This window comes from Geotrypetes seraphini, chromosome 4, assembly GCF_902459505.1.
Source record: "Geotrypetes seraphini chromosome 4, aGeoSer1.1, whole genome shotgun sequence".
In the NCBI taxonomy this organism is placed as follows: Eukaryota; Metazoa; Chordata; class Amphibia; order Gymnophiona; family Dermophiidae; genus Geotrypetes; species Geotrypetes seraphini.
In genome coordinates, this window is record NC_047087.1 from 283,419,695 (window position 1) to 283,439,412 (window position 19,718).

Below are 19,718 nucleotides of genomic sequence, written 5' to 3' on the forward strand. Positions count from 1 at the left end.
ATGCAGGGGGGGCGGTCCACCCTGAGCGTGGACATCCTCGGGGCACGTGCGCACCCCTTCCCCTGCACTTTTTTATCTTCAGCTTCGTCTCTGATGTCACTTCCAGGAACTGTGCCTAGGAAGTGATGTCAGCGAACGCCAAAGATAAAAAGGGGCGAGGGGAAGGGGTGTGCACATGCGCAGTGGGGGGGGGCGGGGAAGGGGCACCACCACCCTGGTCGCCGCTCACCCCCCGCTATGCCACTGCATGGTACTAGTTTAAATAAGAGCCAAATGTAGAAATATTATGACAAATGTAATTAGGTCTGTAGTCTGAGTAACAATGATTCTTGTGAGATCTACAAATTAGAGAACGACACGGGGAGAAATGGTTCTCCGTCCCCGCAGGAACTCAATTTCCCCGTTCCGTCCCCGCGTGTTTTGCCCCTGTCCCTACCCCATTCCTGGAAGCTGTACCTTAACTGCACAAGCCTCGAACACTTACGATGCCGAAGTGTTTGAGGTTTATGCAGATGAGGACGGAGCGTGTAGGAATGAAGCAGGGACAGGAGAAGAACTCGTGGGGACAGGGAAAAATCTGTCCCCGTGTCATTCTCTACTACAAATCTCTTCCTACTAGCTAATAAGAATATCTTACCGCTGTAGCCCACTAGCAGAAAATGAATGGGGAACAGCTGAGAAATATCAAGAGGATCATTTCATTAGCTGTTTTAAACTGAACAACCCCAAAGCCTTAAACACTTCTTGAGGATGTCCTCACAGTGTCAAACTGTCTTTTACTTAAGTGCACCATCAGTTTGTTGTTCGATGGGAAACCAACAAATTTTCCCGCCAAAATTCAAATTCATAAACAGACCTCCCTGTTCTCAATCAGGTCAGGAGACCCACTATATAAAAAGATAAACTGCAGACTTCACAGCATACGCTGAAGAAAGCCACATTATGATGGCTGAAATGTCCGTTTCTACCGGACAAGATGCAGCGAGACCTGGAAACCTGCAGCCAGCATGATGACAACTGCGGAAACCCTGAGAGAACATATAAGTCAGCTTCATGGGGAGAACATTTTTTAACTCAACAGAGACTTTTCCATTCTAGGGGTGGGGGGAGGAAAGAAAAAAGAGACTAACTGACTTTTCCACCAAAATTCAAATTGGTGACCAACGGACTGCCTTGTTCCCAATCAGGTCAGTGAAATCCACTATTTACAAAGACAAACTACAGACCTCACAGCATACCCTGAAGAAAGCCAAAGCGTGATGGCTGAAAAGCTGGTTTCTACCTGACAAGACGCAGCGAAACCCAGAAACCTGCAACAAGCACAATACCAGTTCCAGAAACCCTGAGAGAACATACAACCTAGCTTCACAGGGAAAACACCTTAAGTTTGCACTTTGCCTCTCAATTTCTGACCTCCCTGTCTGTGACCCCTTATCGCTTTTTCTTCACATCTCTCAGCTGCATTTAAGTCTTCTACCATTTATAATCCCCTCTCTTATATTCCTCTCTACAACTTCCACTGGCTCTATTTCTCATTTTAATCTCTTTTCAGTTTTCCAGACTCACTCATATGTAAATAAGTATTGCAGTACTGGGAAAGCCCTAAAAATTCATCAAACCTAGTATCCTGTTTCCAACAGTGGCCAATCTAGAATGACAAAAGAGCAAAAAGATACCCAGCTGCTTATCCCCAGAATACTTTCCCCAATTCCACCTTAATAGCATTCTATAGAGATTTTTTCAAGTCTGTGCGCTAACCTTTTTTTAAAGCCTGCTAAGCTAACCACGTTTACCATCTCTGGCAACAAATTCTACAACTTAATTATACTGTCAATGAAGAAATATTTTCTTCAAGTTGTACTAAACGTGCCTCTTGGTAACTTTATTATGGGCCCCCAAGTCCTCATATTTTTAGAAAGACTAAATAAGTGATTTACATCCTTCAACACCCACCCCCCTCCTTCCCACCAAACTCAATGATTGTTCCCCAGGGTTCATCTTCCAATATGCCCTGACTGACAGAATGGAGATGGGAAGGGTCATCATACAGAGCTTCACAACATCCTACAGAATTCAATGACTATGCTTTAAGTAGAAGTGAAACTTGTTCCTTTGTAAGGACTGCTCAAGACCTCTCAGCTGGTGTAACTTTGGACCAGCATTGCATCACACACTTCTTGACCAGGCATGGACTCAGAGCACTAGCCCTAAGGAACCAGACACTTCTGAATTCCTCAAAAGATGAGGAGATGCAGTTCCAGGCAATATGATTATTTATGGAGTGACCAAGGCCAGGCGGTAGAGAGTACATCTGAGCTCTAGCAATAGACCCGCAGCTCAAGGGGTGTAAAGGAAGCATCCCCCGAGAGCACTGAAGTCTCTAGAGGTCTGACCCGGGTTCCAAAGTTCCCGTGTTCTTGCCTTTGGTAGCTCATTATCTCTCCACCGGGCCCTCTCTGCCTGACTGTGCTTGCCATCACTTCAGATATCTTCTACTAGCCAGCCTGCTCTCACCTGAGACGCCTCTCCTTCACTGGTTCAATTCCACAACTTACTTATACCCAAGGGGAATTTCAGGAGGCATAATTTGAAGCCCGTAATCATGTGTTTACTCTTAAATGTTTTATGCAATAGTGAGTTTACGAGGCATCCTAGCTTGTTCAGTGCGGTAAGTCTCGTATTTCAATTATACTGTTCTAGCTGCCACTTGTGTAGGAACAAAGTATCTTATTTTCCTAATACACAGCCTGATTAATTGCTTGTTGGTATTGTGGGTGAGGGGCTAGAACTTAAACTTCGAGGAATGTAATAATAATTCAGAGTGCTAATTAGAAATACATGGTTTTTATTCCTTACTGCACTGATCTCCCTTTGGCAAACAGGAGTCATGTAAGCATCCCTGAACTGACCTGCTTACGGATCATTGAAGCGTTACATAGTGCCTCACGGCTATTCCACCTCCACTGCCTCCTTCTCTGCTCACAGAAGCTAGCACTACTATATGAATAAGTAGGCACATGCTGTTTCCAATGGCTCTGAGGTGCACATTGTCAATTAGCCACATCTAGAGAATGACACGGGGGGGGGGGGGGGGAATTTTTCCCCGTCCCCTTGGGTACTCATTTTCCCATCCCGGTGAGTTCTTTTCCTGTCCCTGCCCCATTCCTGTAAGCTCAGTCTTAACCGCAGAAACCTTGAACATATGATTTTAAAATGTTTGAGGCTTGTGCAGATGAGGACAGAGCTTGCAGGAATGGGGCAAGAACTCTCCGGGACGGGACGAGAAAAATAGTTCCCATGAGGACAGGGAAAAATTTGTCCCCATGTCATTCTCCTGTTTCCAAGAGTGGCCAATCCAGGTCACAAGTACCTGGCAGAAACCCAAATAGTAGCAACATTCCAGAGCTCAGGTGCCTCATTCCACCAGTGCCTAAGAGCCAACCTCATCAGTGATGTCACAATGGCTTGACTGTCCTACACTTAAGCACATAAGAATTCCCATCTAGCTCAGTGGTCTCAAACTCAAACCCTTTGCAGGGCCACATTTTGGATTTGTAGGTGCTTGGAGGGCCTCAGAAAAAAAATAGTTAATGGCTTATTAAAGAAATGACAATTTTGCATGAGGTAAAACTCTTTATAGTTTATAAATCTTTCCTTTTGGCTAAGTCTTAATAATAATATTGTAATTTAGAGCTAAATAGACATAAGATCAAGAAACTGTTTTATTTTACTTTTGTGATTATGATAAACATACCAAGGGCCTCAAAATAGTACCTGGCGGGCCGCATGTGGCCCCCAGGCTGCAAGTTTGAGACCACTGATCTAGCTCACGGAGAATGACTCGAGGACAAATTTTTCCCTGTCCCCGCACGTTTTGTCACTGTTCATGTCCCTGCCCCATTTCTGTAAGCTCTGCATTAACCGCACAAGCCTCAAACACTTATGATTTGAAAGTTGTTTGAGGCTTGTGCAGATGAGGACAGAGCTTGCAGGAATGAGGCAGGGACAGGAAAATATTTGTCCCCGTGTCATTCTCTAGCCACATCCCACTGGCACCAGCTCCAGATTTTTTTACTACACTTTTACAGCCTGGGCTCAGACTCCAAATTAAGGGCACCATCAAATAGAATCAAAGCACAAGTCCTATGTGCCCGTGCCTAGTCACATCCCTTCTTGTGATTGATGTCCTGCTTTCCTTTGATGGTAAACAATTGTGTTATCACTTCATCTCACACGTTCAAAAGCCCACTGTGAATTTTCATTGCAGGCTTCCCCATATTTCTGTCTTTGGCATTTACTTAGGCTTTCCAAACACACATGCCTTTTCGTGCTTTGATGGCAAGCTGTGAGGAATTTTGCAGAATCAAGGACAAATGCTCCACCACAAAAGCAAATAATCTTCATCCATCCTCCTTTGACATGTGGCAGTGTAATAATTTCTTAAAATATCTCATGAGAAAAACATACAGTGGCGTACCAAGGGGGGCGGTCCGCCTCGGGTGCAGGCTTAGGGGGGTGCACAGCCTGCCGGGTCCGGAAAATTCAGTGGTGAATGGTCTTGAAACAGCTCCTTTTCTCCCTCCCTGCCCCTTACCTTCATGGCCGTGAGTCTAAATTACCTTCTTACAGCAGCTGGAGTTGCATGTAGCTGCCGTAAAGATCATCTCTTGACGCAACCGGAAGTTGCATCAGAGACGACCTTTATGGCAGCCATATGCAACTACAACCTCCGGCTGCTGTAAGAAGGCAGTTTAGACGTCACTGGCCACAGGGCAGGGAGGTTTGTCGGACTGGGCCTGTTTGGGGGGGGTGGGGTGAAAGTGCTACAAAAGTAAGGGGCAGGGAGGGAGAAAGGGAGGAAAGGTGAAGTGGAGAGGAAAAGACGCTGAAGAGAAATGGGTAAAACAGAGGGGGGAGAAGGACGCTGAAAGCACATGGGGAAGACAGAGGGGGGGAGAAGGACGCTGAAAGCACATGGGGAAGAGAGAGTGGGGAGAAGGACGCTGAAAGGACATGGGGAAGACAGAGGGGCAGAAGGATGCTGAAAGCACATGGGGATGACAGAGGGGGGGACAAGGATGCTGAAAGCACATGGGGAAGACAGAGGGGGAGAAGTTCATGGGGAAGACAGAGGGGGGAAGACAGGGAGGAGAAGGACGCTGAAAGCAGTTGGGGAAGACAGAGTGGGGGAGGATGCTGAAAGCACATGGGGAAGACAGAGTGGGGAGAAGGACGCTGAAAGCAGTTGGGGAAGACAGAGTGGGGGAGGACGCTGAAAGCACATGGGGAAGACAGAGTGGGGAGAAACATAGAAATATAGAAAATGATGGCAGAAAAGGGCCATAGCCCATCAAGTCTGCCCACTCTAATGACCCACCCCCTCGACTTTACCCCTCTAGAGATCCCACATGCGTATCCCATTTACTTTTAAAATCTGGCACGCTGCTGGCCACAATCACCTGCAGTGGAAGTTCATTCCAATGATCAACCACCCTTTCGGTGAAGAAATACTTCCTGGTGTCGCCATGAAATTTCCCTCCTCTTGTGGTCGAGGGTCCTTTAAGAAAGAAGATATCATCTTCCACCTCGATACGGCCTGTGATATATTTAAATGGCTCAATCATGTCTCCTCTCTCTCTACGTTCTTCGAGTGAGTACAGCTGCAATTTATTCAGCCTTTCCTCATACGGGAGATCCATAAGCCCTGAGACCATCCTGGTGGCCATTCTTTGAACCGACTCGACTCTCAGTACATCTTTTTGGTAATGTGGCCTCCAGAATTGTACACAATATTCCAGGTGAGGTCTCACCATGGATCTGTACAACGGCATGATGACTTCGGGCTTCCGTTTGACAAAGCTTCTGCGGATACAACCCTTCATTTGTCTAGCCTTGGATGAAGCCTTCTCCATCTGATTGGCAGTTTTCATGTCTTCACTGATTATCACTCCTAAATCCCGTTCTGCTACAATCTTGGCTAAGGTCTCACCATTTAGTGTGTAATTTCTATACGGATTTCTGCTGCCAAGATGCATGACCTTACATTTTTTTGCATTGAAACCGAGCTGCCAAGTCGAGGACCCGATCCAACCAAGAGTGTGAGCTCCACCTCCCCCTGCAGTCCACTAGGAAGATCAACTGTTTTTTACACCTAAGCAGCAACAGGACCAGCCACCACTACCGAGAGCCCTTTGCCCTGATCCAGCCAGACAAGTAAGCTCTTCCCCCAGCATTCCATTGGAAAAATCAATATGCTTGCTTTTAAATATTATCAGAAGTAGGAGATCAACTGCTTTTACACCTAAGCAGCACCAAGACCAGCCGCCACTATCGAGAGCTTTTGTCCCAATCCAGCCAGACGTGTATGCTCTTCACCATACAATTTGGTGGAAAGATCAATCTGCCTGCTTTTAAATATCAGCAGCATTGGGAAAACAACTGCTTTTACACCTAAGCAGCAGCGGGTCCATCCGCAACCACCAAGAACCCACAGACCCGAACCTGCCAGGAATGTGAGATCCGCCCCCCCTACAATTCGATAAGAAGATCAACTGTTTTTACACCTAAGCAGCAATAGGACCAGCCGCCACTACCGGGAACCCTTTGCCACGATCCAGCCAGACATATAAGATCTTCCCCCAGCATTCCATTGGATAGATCAATCTACCTGCTTTTAAATATCAGCAGCAGTGGGAGAACAACTGCTTTTACACCTAAGCAGCATTGGGACCAACCGCAACTACCAAGAGCCCATAGACCAGATCATGACAGGAGTGTGAGCTCCACACCTCCTGCAGTCCGCTAGGAAGATCAACTGCTTTAACACCTAAGTAGCAGCAAGACCAGCTGCCTATAATAGGAGCCCTTGCCCCGATCCAACCAGGCATGTGAGCTCCTCCCCCTATATCCCGTTTAAGAGATCAATCTACCTGCTTTAAATATCAGCAGCAGTAGAAAAACAACTGCTTTTACATACAAGCATCAGCGAGACCTACCGCAACCACCAAGAGCCCACAGACCCGATCCTGCCAGGAGTGTGAACTCCTCCCCCTGCAGTCCATTGGAGAGATCAATCTGCCTGCTTTTAAATATCAGCAGCAGTGGAGATCAACTGCTTTTACACCTAAGCAGCAACGAGACCAGCCACAACCACCGAGAGCACACAGACCCGATCCTACCAAGAGTGTGAACTCTTCCCCCCATGCAATCCGCTAAGAAGATCGACTGTCGGCTCCGGGCGGCTTTCCCGCAGAGGAGAGAATCCTGCATTCACTGTGGGCCTCATCTGGGGCAGCCTCCTTGGAGCGGCTGGGGCACGGGCAGTGTGTCTGGGAGGGAATGCATGGATGGGAGAACATCGCAGGGGAGGAGACATAGGCATCCTGGGACTGTCTGCCAAGTCTCTTCCCTGAAGAAGCCCTTTCTGGAAACGTCAATCGCTCATCCTAAACTTACTTGCTCCACTTCATCACTGACGCTGAAACCGTGGATTGAAGACAAAGTTTTATTTTATTTTTCTTTCCAGCTTATGATTTATCTTTAATCTTATCTATTGTTTTGCCTTTTGTCTTTGTTTTGTTCTATTTCTATCATTTAAATTTCTCCAGAATTCTACTGTTCAACGGCTCCCCCTTCTGCTTCTATTCCTTTCTCTCCTCTCTTCTACCTTCCAAAGTATTTAGATCAATGCTGTCTTGTTAAAATGTTTATTTTATTTTTATTTTTCCTCTAACTCTACTTTTCACTTCTCTATTACCCTCCAGGTACTTTAGTTAGATTGTGAGCCTTCGGGACAGTAAGGGAATTTTTCAAGTACCTTTCTTATTTCTAATCTTAATGTATATTTTCTGTAAACCGCTTAGAACCTAACGGATGTAGCGGTATATAAGAAATAAATTACATTACATTACATTACATTACAATGTTCCAGTAGAAGTAGGTCTTGCGTCATACTGTCGGGCAAAGTGCTTTTACCTACTATGTTGCAGAGTTTGGTGTCATCGGCAAACAATGTTATTTTACTTTTAAGCCCCTGAGTCAGGTCACTTACAAATATGTTGAATAGGATCGGACCTAATACCGAGCCCTGCGGTACTCCACTGGTCACCTCCGACGTTTTGGAGAGGGTAACATAGAAACATAGAAGATGACGGCAGATAAGGGCAATAGCCCATCAGGTCTGCCCACTCTACTGACCCACCCCTAAGTCTACTATCCTAGGGATCTCACTCCTGGTGACAGGTTCCCTTGGCTTAACCCTTTAAGGGATCCCACATGGGCATCCCATTTGCTCTTAAATTCTTGCACGCTGTTTGCCTCGATCACCTGCCGGGAGCTCGTTCCAAGGATCAACCACTCTTTTGGTGAAGAAATATTTCCTGGTATCGCCATGAAATTTCCCACCCCTGAGTTTGAGCGGATAGCCTCTTTTGGCTGAGGGTCCTTTGAGAAAGAGAATCTCTTCTTCCATCTCGATACGACCGAAAATATACTTAAACGTCTCGATCATGTCTCCTCTCTCCCTATGTTCCTCAAGTGAGTACAGCCGCAAATTTTTCAGCCTTTCCTCGTACGATAGATCCTTGAGCTCTGAGACCATCCTGGTGGCCATCCGTTGCACCGACTCTACTCTCAGCACATTTTTTCGGTTTACCACCACCCTCTGAAATCTACTGCTTAGCCAATCATTGACCCATGCAGTTAAAGTTTCTCCCAGTCCCATTGATTTCATCTTGCTCAATAACCTGCGGTGTGGGACGCTATCAAAAGCTTTACTGAAGTCCAAGTACACGACGTCTAGGGACTCCCCCACATCCAGTTTCCTTGTTACCCAGTCAAAGAAGCTAATTAGATTGGATTGGCAGGACCTACCCTTTGTGAATCCATGTTGGTGGGGATCACGCAGATTCTCCTTGTCCGGGACCTTATCTAGTTTACGTTTAATTAGTATTTCCATTAGTTTACTCACTATGGATGCGAGACTCACCGGTCTGTAATTTGCAGCCTCCGTCCTGCAGCCCTTTTTGTGAAGTGGGATGACGTTAGCTGTTTTCCAGTCCAAGGGGACTCTTTCTGTGTTCAGGGAAAGATTGAAGAGTGCTGATAATGGTTCTGCCAGAACATCACACAACTCTCTAAGCACCCTGGGGTGTAGATTGTCCGGACCCATAGCTTTGTTCACTTTGAATTTTGATAGTTCACAGTAGACGCTGCTGGGTGTAAACTTGAAATTCCAAAAGGGTCTTCCGTGCATTGCCTTGCTTGCAACTGTGGACCAGACCCCGGCGCCTCGCAGGTAAAGACCGAGCAGAAGTATTCATTTAGCAGTTCAGCTTTATCGGAATCCGATTCTACATAATTCCCGTCTGGTGTCCTAAGGCATACTATCCCATCCATGTTTCTTCTTCTATCGCTAATATATCTGAAAAAGGATTTATCCCCCTTCTTAATGTTCTTTGCTAGATTCTCTTTTATTCAAAGCTTGGCGTCTCCCACTGCCGTTTTAACAGCTTTAGACTTGGCCAGATAGTCTTTTCTTGCCTCCCCTATTCCTGATTGTTTGTAGGAAATAAATGCCTTTTTCTTTTCCTTAACGAGGTCCGAGATCTCCGCAGTGAACCACTGGGGTCTATTGTTTCTCTGTCGTTTGCTTACTATTTTTAAATAGCGGTTTGTTGCTTCTTGCAAGGTAGATTTCAGGGTTGACCACATAGTTTCTACATTATCGGTTTCAACTTGGTCTTGTAGCGCCCGATGGACGAATTCACCCATGCGCTTGACGTCAGTGCCCCGAAAGTTGAGGACCTTTGTTGTCGTGTTCGATCTAGTGAAACCTTTCCTGTGGTCACTGGAGGCTAGCGTATTACCTACCGAAACTTCCGAGATGCTTTCCCCATTTGTGAGTACCAGGTCAAGTATAGCCTGGTCCCTAGTGGGCTCCAATACCAATTGTTTGAGACGTGCTCCCTTTATGGAGGTTAATAGCCTTCTGCTGCCGCTGGTTGTCGTGGAAAGTGTGTTCCAATCTGCATCAGGCATATTGAAATCCTCTAACAGAACTGTGTCCCCACGCAACGTGATGTTCTCTATGTCTTCGATTAATTCTATATCCTTGTCTTCTTGTTGTCTTGGAAGTCTGTATACCACACCAAGATACAAGCATTTTTCATTTCCTCTGGCCAGGTTCACCCAGAGGGATTCCCCGGTGTATCTGACATCTGTGATTCTGGTAGTTTTGATGTCTTCTTTAGTGTATAGTGCTACCCCTCGTCCTAACTTGCCCTCTGTCCCGACGAAGTAAGTTGTAACCCAGTATAACCATATCCCACCCATGTGAGTCCGTGAACCAAGTTTCGGATATCGCCACCACGTCTAGATCGGCGTTCATTATTTCCGTCTCCAATTCCAGAATTTCATTGCCCAAGCTGTGTGCATTAATATACATAGCCCTCCATACCTTATGTTTGCTAAGTCCCTGTGGGGGGTTCCCCATCTGAGTTAGTGGGACTCCTAGAGTATTGTTGTCAGTGTATGCACTTACCTCGGACTCGGAAGTGGAGTTGCGACTCTCCTTCACAGGGTAGTTCCTTACTGCGCTGGTATCTGAGTGGGTACCCTCCCCCAACTTACCTAGTTTAAAGCCCTACGAAGTAGGCAGGCTAGTCGATGTCTGAAGACGTTCTTTCCTCTTTTGGTTAGGTGTAGTCCGTCTGGTCCCTGAAGTCCCTGCAGTGCCTCCCCATGGTTAAGGAATCCAAAGTTCATCTCCTTGCACGCTGAAAGCACATGGGGAAGACAGAGGGGGGGGGAGAAGGACACTGAAAACACATGGGGAAGACAGAGTGGGAAGGAAGCTGAAAGGACATGGGGAAGAGAGAGTGGGGAGAAGACACTGGCAGGGAAGAAGACAGAGATGCCAGACTAGGGGGGGAGCGGAGGGAAGAAGATAGGTGCCAGACCAATTTGGAAGTGGGGGGAGAAAGGGAGAGGCACAGTAACAGAGCAAATGGAAGACGCAGAGAGAAGAGAGACAGTGGATGGAAGGAATTGAATGAGAAGATGAGGAAACCAGAAAAGACAAAGGTAGAACAAAAATTTTCTATTTATTTATTGCTTTAGGAGACATGTGTCACTGTTTCTGTGGAGCATTGTATGCAGAGTCCAGCTTCTTGCTGGTTCAATTTAACCTTTGTCTATGTATTTCTTTTTTATCCCCCCTTTTACAAAACTGTGGAGCGTTTTAAGCGCCAGCCATGGTGGTAGCAGCTTTGATGCTCAGAATTCTATGAGCGTCAAAGCTGTTACCACCGTGGCTAAAATCCACACTACAGTTTTGTAAAAGGGGGAGGGGTTAGTTTGTGATGACATATTCCATAACTAGGCGAAGGTGTTTCCTGTGTTCTGTGTTTTCGAAAGGCATGGTTTTCTGTTAGGATTGATGGTGTAGGATTGATCTGTACGTCTGGCTTATTTATTTTTACAATGGGAGTATTGATGTTGTACTGCTCACTGCAGTATGTAAGATGCTGCCTTTTCCTAGGTACTCATGTGTGACGTGTGGCTTGTTACTAAAAATCATGTTTTTCGTACAGATGGGGGTGGTCAAAAAATGATGGGCCCTGGGTGTCACATATGCTAGGTACGTCACTGAAAACATATACCCATAAAGAAAGAGAATGTCATGTACCTGGAGCAATTCATCATATCCATTCATTGAGAATTCCCAACAGGTTCTGAGGATATTCAAAATGAATTTTAAAATGCCATTCTTTGGTTAGATTGACTTTTCAGGGTGTGCTGCAGGGACTTCCGTCTCAAGTATTTGATTATTGTAAACTGTCTGGGATGACTATTAAGTAGATATGTGTATGGGGAGGGGGGGGACTGGCTCAGATTAGGTTTTGGATCAATCACCCTCACGTATATTTTCAGATCCAGAAGACGTGTTTCATTCAGTTCCAGTAAAGCGAACGGGGGAAGCTATTTTGCACTTTGCCAGTGGCCATTTCCACTTGTTTAATGAAATATGCTTAAAATTTACTGGTAAACATCAGCACTCCAAGACATCAAGAATGGCCTGAAGACTCCATGGCACCAAAAGAGAGTAAAACATGGGTGTGAAGACCCCAAACTCTTGCAGCACCCTTACCTGCCACTTCAAAGGGGAAAAGAGACTTCGGGGACACAACTTGGAAAAAGGATTTCCTCTTTGCTGTAGCTGTTCCTGCTACTGCTATTTTCTGATCGTTTACAAGTTCCAATGCTGAGATCCAACAATCAGAATCTACTAGTAATCCCATCCATCCGTGAAATAGTCTATGACACTACCCGTAAGGCAATCTTCTCCGTTATGGCCCCCGCACTTTGGAATGCTCTGCCCCTTGACATTAGACATGAATCTAGAGCAGTGTTCTTCAACCACCGGTCCATGGACCAGTGCCAGTCCACAGAAATTTCCTGCTGATCCACAGGGCCAGCACGTGCATCAGGCCCAAAACAGTGTTCTTCAACCGCCAGTCCACGGTGCGATCGATGCGGCGTTATCTTTGAGCCAGCTCCCTCTTCCTAACTGATTCAGTGCACAAAGCCACGGGCAGTGGCTCCTAAGGGCATCCTGCGCCTGAACCGGAAGCCTTCTCTCTGACATTGCAACATCAGAGGGAAGGCTTCTAGATGAGGCACAGGACGTGCAAGGTGCAATTAGTATTATTATGGGGGCGGGGTCTGGCCCACGACTTAGCACAGTGTTCTTCAACCGCCGGTCCATGGACCAATGCCGGTCCATAGAATAATTCTTTTATTTCTGCCGGTCCATAGGTGTAAAAAGGTTGAAAAACACTGATCTAGAGAATGACACGGGGAAAAAAATTTGTGCCCATCTCCGCCCCCGCGAACTCAGTCCCCGTGGTAGTGTTTCACCACAATGGCTGTGTCAGGGCCCAACTTACCAGCTGGTGAATGACGCACTGAAAACACCAAAGCTGCACGACAAATTTATTTATTCATGGATTTAGCCCGTCCTCCCAAAGGAGCCCAGAACGGGTTACAAAGGTACATTCACAGTATAGAATGACAAAATTATTGAAAGACATTTTTGGCAGACATGGCTTAGAAGGATTTGCGGTGAGAAGTCTCGGCACTGAGGCAGGAGCAAAGTGGGAATTGCTCCTTCTCCAGCACACCGCTAGACCTACAGGAAAACAAGATAGACCCAAGGTCTTTCCACTGGGTCCAGGAGGGGATTGGTGGTGTCTGTTCGGGAAGGGAGAGGAAACGCTGCCTTTTCTTGTCTTGGGGGGGGGGGAGGACTGATGGTATTTTTTAAACAATTATTAAAAACAAACAAAAAAAATAATATCCAATCATCTGAATTTTTGATTATCTGGACTGCTTTCTTCCGAGGTTAGTCTGGATAATCGGCTTTCTACTGTACCATCAATTGTGCACACTGCAAGGCACAGTTAAGCATGCTAACATGCCAAAGTGGCTTTGTGCAAGTAGTCTATAATAACTTAGGCATTGCCAGAAGCCATTATAGAACTGGTGCTAAGCACACCGCATTGACCTACCTACATTCAGGCCCCAATTTATAGAACTTGTTCCCTTCGACTCTTGACAGATTCTTGTGGTTCATCATGCATCCAGCTTAAGCCTGATTCTTGAGGTTTTCTGGGAGATGAGCACAGACAACTGGCATTTCACTTTTTTTTTTTTTATACTAGAATGTGCAGCTGTTTATACTTTAGTTTCTCCACGCACAGGACATGCATCCATTTTAGATAAGGTGTTCCTGTTGATATAGTGTGTTTAGATTTTCAGAAAGTTTTCAACAGAGTCCCTCATGACAGAGGTCTGAAGAATTGTAAAAAAAGCCATGAGTCTTGTGGACTTGGAACTGGTAAAAACATACAAAACAGAGTAGGGTTACCGTTAAACAATCTGTTTTCGCAAATGGAGAAAAGTGAATAGTGGAGTACAATAGGGATATGTACTAATTGGTCGTGTTTCTTTTTCCAAAAAAATGGCTATTTCCTTAATGGCTTATTGTCCTCAGTGCATCTATCTTTTTGAACCATTTCTAGAAAAAAAAAATCCAAATGAAAAATTCTCAAAAAAAACAAAAGCTATTGGTACATAGAAAGGACCAGCAGATCACACAGACATCCCAGCAGCACTTTGGGGCACCCTAGGGCAGGGGTAGGCAATTCCGGTCCTCGAGAGCCATAGCCAGGTCAGGTTTTCAAGATATCCACAATAAATATGCATGAGAGAGATTTGCATCTCAAGGAGGAAGTGCATGCAAATCCATCTCATACATATTCATTGTGGATATCCTGAAAACCTGACCTGGCTCCGGCTCTCTAGGACCAGAATTTCCTACCCCTGCCCTAGGGGACACTACAGTGAACTTCACATAAAAGGTCCCAGGTATACATCTCACCGTAATCCCCTTACATTGTATGATAAGCCCTCCAAACTTGCCCAAAAACCAACTGTACGCAACTGTATACCACTTCAATAGCCCTTAAGCTTGCAGATATCATCTATATGTCAGTATAATATGTTTTAGGTGGGCTCACACTTTCCACCTCAAGTGTACTAGTTAGAGTGGAATCTGTACCTAGGTCCCCATCTCTGTAGTCCACTGCACTGCCCACTAGGCTGCTTCAGGGACTTGCTTGCTGCTCTAATAGGACTGGAAAAACAAAGAACTGCAGACAAATGTACAAGATACAGGCTATGTTTATTATATCAATTAATGATTGTGGTTAATGTTACCACCTTTACACAAACCTAGGGACCCGACATGGTCCATGTTTCGGTTAACACGCCTCCATCAGGGGTCCTAGGTTGGCATGGTATCTAATCAAACCACAAACAGAAAAAGAACAATAGCCTGTATTGAAGGTAAACACTGATCCAAAATCTCTGTGATTGTGTTGGATTTTTCGCTCTAATAGGACAGGCTATAACATTTGAAGCTGTCATACAGGTTGGTATGTACTGTTTCATTCACATCTTTGGGGGATGGGAGAGATTAATTTATCCCTGGAAGAGTAAAGAGGAGCTATGTCTTCATTCCTCCAGTGGTCATCTGGTCAGTTTGGCCTAGAGAGTTGCGCGGGGACAGAAATCCCACCTGTCCCCGCCAAAATCCCACCCATCCCCATGAGGAATCCCCTCCGTCCCCTATAAACTTCAGAAATAGTTATATCATTTAATTATGCTACTAAATTAAAGGCTCTGGTAGAGACCCATTTACAAATAAGCAAAGACACTTTATTAATTTGGAAATATTAATTGGGAAGAATACATACTTTGTATACAGGTTTCTACCAGAGCCTCTAATGTAAATATAAAATATAAATACTCAGCTGATGAGAACCCACAAGCTGTCAGCTGAGGACTTCCTTTGCAGTTGGCCGGGGGTCCCTTTTGCCAAGCTTGGCAGGCAGCAGTAGCGTCCCTGAGTCACAGATGCTGGCACCTCAGTGGCTCATGGATGTTGCCAGCGACTGCTGTGCTTGGTGGAGGGGAGTTCTGGCCGTCTCTAGAGGAGTTCCTCTGCTGGCGGTGCTTGGGGGTCCCCACCAGTCACAGCAAGGGTCAGCAAGTACTTCAACGCTGTAGCAATAAAAACAGAAATGCATTTCCTTTACTTTTGAACACAATGCAAAGACATCTGCTATATACATTTCCCAAAGCTAGCATATTTTAGTCAATAAATTCTGTTTTTTACCTTTGTTGTCTGGAGACTTATTTTTCCATAAAGTTGGTCCCAGTTTCTTTTTTCCGCTTTCCTATCTTCTGTAAATTCTTCTGTTGCTGTCCATTGGTTCCTCCTACCATGGTCCAGCATTTATCCCTTTCTCATCTTTCGCCCCTGCCCAACATTTCTCCTTCTATCACCTCTCTCCAGCACCATGCCACATCTCTCCCTCCATTCCCTTCACCACTATGTCCAACATTCCTCCCTCTTGCATCCATTTCAATCTGTCCCACTGTTCCCTTTCCACCACAATTTCTCCCTCTCATCTGTACCTCACTCCCTCCCTATGACCAAAAATTCTCCTTTCTTCCATTCCCCATGTACACAACCATCTCTTTTCCTCCCTTCCTCTCTCCCAAGTTCATGCCTTCTGTGTCCAAAAATGCATTCCCTCCCCCACCTCAGTTTTACATTACATTACATTAGGGACTTCTATTCCGCCTATACCTTGCAGTTCAAGGCGGATTACAAAAGAACTAACTGGACATTTCCAGTGAAGTTACAACAGTATTGGTTGTTTTTTTTTTTGGTTACAAGGGAGGAGAGGTAGCTGGATTAATTCTGGAAGAACTTGCAAATTGGATATTAAATTGACTGTACGTTACTGTGTGATATAACAAATAGATTACAGTTAGAGTACAAATAAAATTACATTACATTTCAGTATCTCTTACATTATTACATTACATTTCAGTATCTCTTTCCCTCCCTTCCTCTCTCCCAAGTTCATGCCTTCTGTGTCCAAAAACGCATTCCCTCCCCCACCTCAGCATCTCTTTCCCAAGTTCATGCCTTGTATCCAAAAACGCACTCCCTCCCTCCTTTTGTGTTCCGTGTTTGTCTCCCAGCCCTCATCTGCAAGCAAATTACCTTAGAAACTTTCTCAGCCAAATGGAGCTCGAGCCGCGGGGCTTGTCTTCTATTTCCTGCCTGCCCTGCTGCAGCACACATAGCCAACCGGAAGTCTTCCTCGATGTCATCACTGACGTCAGAGGGATGGTTTTGCTTAAGCCCTCCGATGTCAGCGCTAACATCAGGGAAGACTATGTGTGCTGCGGCAGGGCAGATAGGAAAAAGAAGACGAGCCTCGCGGTTCAAGTTGTATCGAACCCCACAGGATCCCCCATGACCCTAGGGGGCATCCTCACGGGATCCCCATGACCCTAGGGGGCGTCCCCACGGGATCCCCGTGACCACAAGATAAGTTTTTTTGTCCAAACGTGTATAAATAATCAAAGCAGTGTAGCCTTAGCGGCATTTTGAATTATTTTTTACATCTATATTGGTTACAAATGATGCTTTGAGATGCGATGATTGGGTGGTGAGATATCAGCTTTGGGGTTCGCCCCTACTCTTGTCTCCTTATTCTGAGCACAAAAATTCACCAAAAACTGAAATTGCACAGTGAGATTTATTGAGTGATTATTATTTTTTTCTTGCATTATTACTTCTAATCACGCGAGTTGAGTTTTTTTAGCTTGAGTTACAATGCCCCATTTGTGTGTATTGGCTAAACTGATTGCAGCAGGGAGATTCCCTTGCCGTGATCAGATCAGCGGAAACCCAATTTTCTAATCAGAGTTAGTGCAGGGGTAGGGAACTCCGGTCCTCGAGAGCCGTATTCCAGTTGGGTTTTCAGGATTTCTCCAATGAATATGCATGAGATCTATTTGCATGCACTACTTTCAATGCATATTCATTGGGGAAATCTGGAGTTCCCTACCCCTGGGTTAGAGAATTGTGGTGTTAGGTGGGCTTAGGCAGCTGTCTGTGAGGACAGATGCGATTCTATAACCTATTATTATTTTGTAATATTATCTTGCCTGGTCTGTTTAACAGCTTGTTATCTCAGCATTATTGAGGAACTTGGCGATGCTATGATGGTTCCTCTCATAAACTGGTCTATCACCTCTATGACCTGTTTGCTGGAGCACTGAGCATACCACCACTATATTCATGTACTTTTTATAGGTTTTTTTGTGTTTATTTATACCTTGCACTACAAGTATCGATTTAGTTCTACGAGTACAAAATTTATCAAATTTAGTCTTATAGTGCAATTTTCTAACATTTGTACACAGAGATTTCAAAGTACTGTATGCTTTGGGATGCATTTATAACCTTCTTAGCAGCTGTACCTTACCTAAAAAAGTGTTCAAGGCCCCTCTCTCTCTCTCTCTCAAAATCAAAATAAAAACTGACATCTTTCTTATACCAATAACGTGAAATAAGAAGTAAACTGCAGTTTTATAGTAAATGTGAAACTCTTCTAATTCCACCTGCAGTAAATCAAATCTGGGACTAGCATGGAAATGGTCTACTCTTTATCCCATTGCTCAGTGATCCCCAGCTATTCAAAAATCACATCTATCCCTTAATTTCTATTACATCTGGAAACATGCTATTATTTATCTTATGGAAAAACTGGAGTTTGTAAGCTGTGAAAACTGCAAAAGGACCAGCACAGAAAAGATGGAGGACAGGAACTGGCATTTGACCAAGGGACTTATGAGGTTCCAACAGCTCACACTGTACACCGTCTTCTTTGCTGGCCTCTAAAAGGTCTCGCAACTTTCAAAGACTCCTGGTGGTGGAGTGGGGCTTTCATAAAACAGACAAGGATTTAAAAAAAAAAAAAAAAGAAACAAATCCCATTTATTAACCAAATGCTGAAGACTTTTACCTCACAAGCACAGTAAATTAAGTCTTTTTAAGTTCAGAGGTAACCTGACCGGCCTCAGACCCATAGTACATGCAAAATTATATAGCATATCGAATAGGATTCTTGTTAAGCTGAGGCTTTGGCGTACCTTAGCCAGCTTCTGGTGGCTTACACACAAGCAGGGAAGAACCACACTGCAGGGCAACTCCTCTCCTCCCAGGGCCTTGTATCCTCTCCTATTATAGTTTGTTTTTAAAAGCGTCCATTCTGTGTTCGGTCCAGGTTCATACAGACTCGAGGTCAATCCATTCTAACATATTGCACCAGTGATACCTGAACCAGTCATTATCCTTAAGGTCTGTTTCTGTAAAACATCAAAATGACCTCAACAAAGACACAATTCTGGAGTTGTCCATCTTATTTTATTCATAGTTTCATTTCTTTTAAATACATTACATACAAGTTCTGCAAGTGTACTGTAAAAACAATACATCTGGGATCAGTTTTGTAAGTATAGCAGGAATTAACATACAATAAAATCTTGTTTTCTGGTAAGTGCTCTGCAGAGTCAACCACTCAGGCTGATTCATGACCCAGAGGACTATTCAGCAGACAGTCAAAAGCTCAGCAGCAGCTATTGCCAAGGTAAGGCAGGCTAGTGAAAAGCTGGCATCCCCCTCCCTCCGCGAGATAGAGAAATTATCCTTGGTCCCCTGTACTCTGAATTGCCCTCTGCCTCAGGGCCTAGAAAGGGCTTTGCGGGTAGTAGCTGAAAAGGTTATATCATTCATTATGCAAATACCCAGAGAGGGGGACTGGATTTAGAACAGGTACCAAACTCTAAGCAGCCCAGAACCTGAGACATTCTCACTTCTCTTTTTCGAGGAGTACTCCCCTCCACACCCACACCCTATGTGCACAACACATCTCAACTAGAGAATGACATGGGGAAAAAATCTGTCCCCGTCACTGGATTACCGTCCCCTTCACCGCCCTGTCCTAGCCACCCTTCCTTCTCGCCACCTCACTGCCCTTCGGCACCCCTCGTGCAGTCCATGCACCTCCCTCCCCCTTACCTTTTCAGCGCGTTTTAAGGTTTCAGACTTGTTAAAAGCCGCCAGAGTGTTCGTGCCGTCACGTGTGTGTGGGGGTGGAAGCTTCTCCTCTGATGCAACCAGAAGTTGCATGCGACTGCACTTACGCTCCGGAGGCTTTCAACAAGTCTGAAACCTTAAAACACGCCGCGAAGGTAAGGGGAGGGAGGGAGACAGATAGATTTGGGTAAGT